This window comes from Dioscorea cayenensis, chromosome 1 (assembly GCF_009730915.1).
Source record: "Dioscorea cayenensis subsp. rotundata cultivar TDr96_F1 chromosome 1, TDr96_F1_v2_PseudoChromosome.rev07_lg8_w22 25.fasta, whole genome shotgun sequence".
Classification (NCBI taxonomy): domain Eukaryota; kingdom Viridiplantae; phylum Streptophyta; class Magnoliopsida; order Dioscoreales; family Dioscoreaceae; genus Dioscorea; species Dioscorea cayenensis.
In genome coordinates this window covers 1679994-1686698 of record NC_052471.1, presented here as the reverse complement: position 1 = coordinate 1686698, position 6705 = coordinate 1679994, and the positions used below count along the sequence as shown (strand labels likewise).

Sequence of the window (6705 nt, the reverse complement as noted above, 5' to 3'; positions counted from 1 at the left end):
AACGGATTAGCATTAGATCGGTTGCAAATATATTATAAATTGGTAATGGAATTGTAATGGACTTGCAACCATTTCATTGCAAAGTTTGTTACAACTAGGTTGCAAATTTGTAAGGGATTTGCAATAGATCTTTTGATCCCAGACAAATCCATTGCAAATGTGTTACAAATTGGCAATAGATTTGTAACGGCTTTTCCCAAATATGTGCCAATTCTTTGCAAAGAGGTTGCAAATTTGCAACAACTTTGCAATGGATCCATAACAAGTCCCTTGCAAAGTAGTTGCAAAATATGTAACAGATTTGCAACAGATCCATAAACATGTCCCTTGCAGATTGGTTACAAATTTGAAACAAATTTGTAATGGATCCAGAACAAGTCCCTTGCAAATCGGTTGCAAATTTGTAATAGATTTGCAATAACATTTTGGATCAACCACTAATCCAATACAAATTCACTAATACCCTGTTATCATGTACATTAATGAATTCTAACATTATCATCTTAATAAAATATAGCACACACAAATTCTAATGCATTTGATAAAATATAACATAGTAATAAAAAGTAGTCATAGTAACATGCATAAAAAAACATATAGTAGTAGTAATGTGCATAAAGACAAGTAAAAAATACATATAGTACTAGTAATATCCATAAAGGCAAATGAAAATACTCATGCCATAACTATAGGTCATCATCATCCTCATCGTGATCCTCTTCGTCCTCCTGAGGTTGTGATGTTTGGCCTGGTCCGAACTGTATCATCATTCGCATGCGCTTCCATTCATGGCGCATCTGTCTCATCATCTTCTGGTTCTGCTGTAGCAAACTTTGGTTTTGCTCTTCCAAATCTGTCATTTTTTTTTTCATGCCTCCATCTCAGACACAATCTCTGGGGGGACCGTAGATGCTGAAGGTGGTGGGGGAGCTGATGTAGCACCACTACACAATGACTCTTGATACATGTTTGATGCATGAGAACCAAGACCATAAACTCTCTTCTTCTTTTCTCCACCAGAAGCCTCGAAGTACATAACATCCATATCAAGTGGTGAAGGTTGTGAGCCATCTGGTAATGTTTAAGAAGCAGTCTCAACCATCTTCTGCATAGCATCTTGTAATTAATTATAATAACATTAATTACAACATGCATGAAATAATGTACACATAAATAAAATAATATAAGATAAATTTTGAAAATTACATAAACCTCCTGTGCTCGTGAATCAACACCTTTGCCTTCTTTATTCACATGAGTCTTGCAGAAGATATCAAACGCAGTAGGTGTCCTCTGAAGTGTCTTACTCTAATAAAACAAAATCATAACAAATTATAACAAGTTTACCTAATAAGGACAATGTAAAAATTTTTAAAAATTAAACCATGATATTTTTGAAGGCTAAAAAGAGAAAAAAACTCAAATAAATTTTTGAAATATTTACCAAGTCCATAGCATGCTCAACGAATGACTTAGAGCCTCCCTAGATGCCTACTAATTCCACCCCCTGCTGCCTCCTCGCCTCATAACACCGATTAATGGATGCTTGCTTGGACTTATGCTTGAATTGTTCTGTGTTCCAATGCTCCAACCATTTGTTCCAAATTTCATCTTCAATCCAAACAATCTTCTTACCGGTCTCCTTGTAAGACTTGTGCCACCTACATAAATTCCAACTATAATGGCCTCGACAGATCTTTTCCCAAACTGCTTTGATAGCATTCTCTTCTTCTATGGGCCAATAATAATGTTTCTGCAAAAATCAAAACAATAGAAATAAAGATTTAGTTCATTAATAAGAAAACCAATAAGAACTACAAATAAATTAATGCAACAAAAATAATATTACAATTACTAAAATTTTACTACACAAATTAAAACATAATTATACCTTAAACTCTCTCCAATAAAAATCATGTGTATGCTTATCAATTTTGGACCATGTGTATCCTTCTTTATACTGCCTCTCCTTCATTTTCTCAGTAATAAATTTAGAAATGGCATGACCGTGCGGCACAAACCTAAATTATCATACAATGAATGTTAACGAATGTTTGTATAATTTTAAAATACAAAAATGTGCATGTAAATGTTTTGTATTTAATTTTTTGCTTTCCTGGCATAAATTCTTTTACCTGTCAAACAATACATAAATACGAAGCCGTCGTGAAGAACCACTGTCACCTGTAGATGTACCCTCAGTAGGAGAAAACATAGTTGAAGGGGATGTTGCTGTAGTAGGTGGAATAGTAGCTGGAGTAGTACTTGTAGGAAGAGGCACAGAAGTTGTAGTAAGAGCAACAATAGATGGTAAAAAGATAGGCGCAGGAGTAGTGGTACGAGCAGTAGGAGTAGGGGGGGCAGTATCGCTCGGTACAACAGTAGCTGAAGATGTAATAGATGCCCCTGTGGACTCTGCCTGAGATGTAGGAATACTACTCGTCACGACTGAATGGAAGAACGATTTTTTTCCCACCATATCTATAAAAAAATATATAAACTCAACACTAACAATACAAATTCAAAAACATATAACTCATTAAGCATTTCCAACAATGAAACAAATACATTAAACAAATACATCCTACTTGTAGTCCTTGTAATGTGAAATGAAAAAACTAGTTTACACATCATATTATATTTTAGTATTCATCTTCATCATAAAAAACAGCTACTTCATCTTCCTCTTCTTCATCTTCATCATCTTCTTCGCTCACTTCTCCTTCTTGGCTTACTTCTTCATCAATATCCATACCATCAATTTCAATGAATGCACCGTCGGAAGAATTTAGAGATAATTCTTCATCATGATTTTCAATTTCATGTACTTGTACTTCATCTTCTTGAAAAGCATTACAAATTGTTTGTTATTTCACAACACATGATATCTTTATAACTTTTATTGTGTTTTATGTTAAGAGAAAATCAAATTATTTCAGATCGATCATTCAATTATGCTGAACATTGTTGAGTTCAAATTCAAGACATCCACTAATTTCCATTTCTTTTATAATAATAATAATAATAATAATAATAATAATAATAATAATAATAATAATAATAATAATAATAATAAGTGACTCGGTTGTCTTGTTAGTCAAGAACTTGTTCGGTCACCTTAATACACAATTAGAAGATATTTTGAGGCAAATGAAGTATGTTTGACTGACTTAATTTTGTAATGGTTTAAGCTTGTACTTTGACACTATGTAGCATGAGTCGACAAAGAATAATGTAACAAAAGTTCGCTCACCCAAATGAGTTGATGACACTAGAGGACGAGAACATGGGGTCAATTCAGAAGCCATTCAATTTTTTGATGTCTTCCCTGAACACTAGTCTAAGTTGAGTGGCAGACAAAAGCTACAAAGTCCAACACCCAGTTGTCTCTTAGGTTAGAAAAACATTCACAGAGCCCCAAAACATGTCTCAAAGAGATAACATACTTCTCGGCCACTTAGATGACAGATAACTCACAAGAACAAAAGAGCAAAAAAAGGAACAAATAAAGCACTTGATTATACAAACAAATTAAAGTGGGGGATGCTAACCTGATGGTGGTGTTGTTGCTGGTGCTTGATGATGATGCATGATGGTGTTTTTGTTGCTGGAGATGGTGGCGACGATGGGGAAGCGGAGAGTCGGGCGTGATGGTGGTGTTGTTGCTCGGAGATGGTGGTGAAAAAGCTTTTGCCCTAAAATTTGGTAGAAGTGAAAAGTGAAAAAGTTATAATTTGGACTAAATAAGAACTTGGGCCATGTGTTGGATTTCATCCAGTTATTTGGGTTCTAATTAATGTGAAACTTAGGGTCATTTTTTTATTCTTAATTTAGATTTTTGGTTTTATTTATTTATTTAATTTTTGGGGTGCACCATTGTCATTTTTTTATTTATTAATTGATTTTTTTAATTGTACAAATAATCGATTTGATATATATATATATATATATAATAGATTTAAAACTATAATTTTATGGAAAAAATTTTGTAGGATTTTATATGTCTTGGGTTTTATTGGTTTTTTTTTAAAATTATTTTTTAATAAATTTCTAAGTTAAAAAAGATAATTAAAATTATTTTGGCATGTTCTTTTGGACTAAAGTGTATTATCTATACCTTAAATTATTTGGTAACCGGCATGCCTTGTTGGTGTAGATGCACTTGATTTTTTTTTTTTTATTAAAACATAACGAGTGGTGACGATATATATGTCGCTTAAAGAATATATATATGAAAAAGTTTAAATTTTTCAAAATTAAAAATGGATTTTTTTATTTACATATATTTTTGTTGAATTTATATTTTTGGTTATACACCATCATAAATTACTTGTGCATGTTTATAAAGGTTTGTGGTGAGTAACAAAATAAAAAATCTAATTTATTTTTTTTAGAGTAAAATGAGATTTAATTTGGCTTTCTTAATAATTCTCAAGAACATAAAGTATATACAGTTAACAATGAGTTGTACAAGATATGACAAAATACGATTTCTATTTTCATTGATTCAATAATGACTGAACATATTAAGGAAAATATGGAAATAGTTTTGGGACTAATAACCAAATTTAATACTTAATTATGAAAATACTCATGTGATTATTATTTTAATGTATATATATTAAATTTATCAATTTTTGAAAAAAAATGAAATAACTTAGTATTCTATATTATCATTAATTAAATTTAGAATATCTTAGTAGGTATATTTATATATATCAAAAGACGGTATTGTAAGGCATCATAATTATATCCAAATTTTGACATAAAGTACATTTAATAACTCTAAAAATTATATAATATAAACAAAATTAAAATTAAAATCCATAGCAACTTTATTACAATTCTGTTGCAACTTTGTAATGTCATAAGTCCATTGAAAGTATTGTTACAAATTTGCAATGGAACTTTGCAATGGAATCATTCTGTTGCAAATTCTTGTTTCAAAATTGTAATGCCTTTGCATACATTATCAGGCCGTTGCAAAGTCATTGCAAAATGTTTCCCGCGTACTTCCCTCCATATTTTTGTAACGGAAATTTATGTCATTGCCAATCCGTTGCAAATCCGTTTCAAAATCACTCTCACTACTTTTGCAACAAATTTTTTTGACTCGTTGCAAAAGCAATTGCAAATATTCAATAACGTTGCAAAGCTGTTTCAAGTATGTTGCAATTTTGCAACATAATTCAGCAAATATCTGTTTCAAATCTGTAATTTTTTTGTAGATGTGACTTTTCATATTCCTCTCAGTCTATAAATATAGGATTTGTAATCTTGTATAATATACAGATGGGATATATGTGATAAATGAAGAAAATGAATAAGAAGTTGGCTACTTCTCTTCTCTACTTTGGTATGGTTTTTATTTGCTTTCTTAATTTTATAACACAAATAATGATATTATTACCCGCTAATATTGCTATAAGATGATATCTCAAACTCTCTTTTGATATATTTCTTTACTTTTTTTTATCCGGATTAGAGAAAAGTTTTATATATTTTTATGATTTTCCAAAAACTAAAAAAAAATCATATAAAGCAAATTGGTTATAAATATAAAGACAAAGAAAACCTTAAGATTATTTTGGCATTGAAATCAATTGCTAATTTCTTATCCTAATCATGCTAACAATTCTTAAATTTTGCACATAAATAATACATCACCCATATATACTTATATCAAACCCCTTTGTTTAAATTTGTTTCTTTACATGAAGTTGGTTTTAAAGTAATGGACCACCCTTAGTTGTTTAAATCATAGTTGGCAAGCCTTATTTGAAACTTGGCTCGGACGAGGCACCTAGTCACATGGTAAACTAGCAAATCATGAGGTTGCTTAAAAAATTAATTAAAAGTTAAATCAATGGGAAATTAAATAAAAAGAGGGCCATTTATAGCTAGGTGTGATATTGCAGTGGAGTCTCAGGGTTGTGTTTGGCTGTAATGATTTTCTTTGAGGGATCTATTCTTGTTCTGTGTGTTATGAGTATGCTTTCGAATGCCAAATATTTGTATTAGAACGTTCATTTGTATAATAATAATAATAATAATTATTATTATTTATTAAGTATTTATTTTGATGTTCATATACATCTTATGATCGCATTTTAATTACTCCCTTAGATTATTTTTATTTGTTTTGTTTTAGAGGTTTTTTTACTTGTTTATGTAGAAAATTTATGAAGCATTAAATATTATTTTTCCAAAATTACCTTTTATATTTAATGTACTTCTACAAATTTCAATAAATTATATTCAGCTACATATTTTATTAAATTGTATTTAAAATAAGAATAATATTGAAAATTTAATAATATTTTTTTAAAAAATTTTAGATTACCAATTAATGTTAACTGTATTTCTTAATTCATGTGAATTAGTTAAAATTGATAAATAAAAATGACCGGAGTAATTTTGAACATTATAGTCATTATGTGTTAAGTTAAATCTTCTACACTTCATGGGATGAAGAAGATGATACTATAAGGGTATGGCATTTATACACTTAAATAGTTCGTAAGTTAGAGAATCTTAAATTGGCCATTAAAAATTTATAAGGATTTGTATGATATACATTTTAACGAAGAGAGCTAGTTGAATACTATGGGATAATGAGAGCATATGTTATATATACATCGATAGCAATGGTATATTCAAAACATGGCTCACAACAATCTAATTATACTGGTTTTACTCTTTGAC

General features: G+C 30.0%; 1 protein-coding gene across 1 annotated transcript in view; it reads right to left on the bottom strand.

Annotated features, from left to right (window-relative positions):
- Nucleotides 1-3047: 3047 nt before the first annotated feature.
- Nucleotides 3048-6705, bottom strand: part of LOC120260669 (protein EXORDIUM-like 3) — a 16445-nt gene continuing 12787 nt past the window's right edge. The window contains exon 3 of the mRNA XM_039268216.1: nt 3048-3076. The gene's annotated coding sequence lies outside the window, so the exon portion shown is untranslated. The remainder of the gene's footprint in view (nt 3077-6705) is intronic.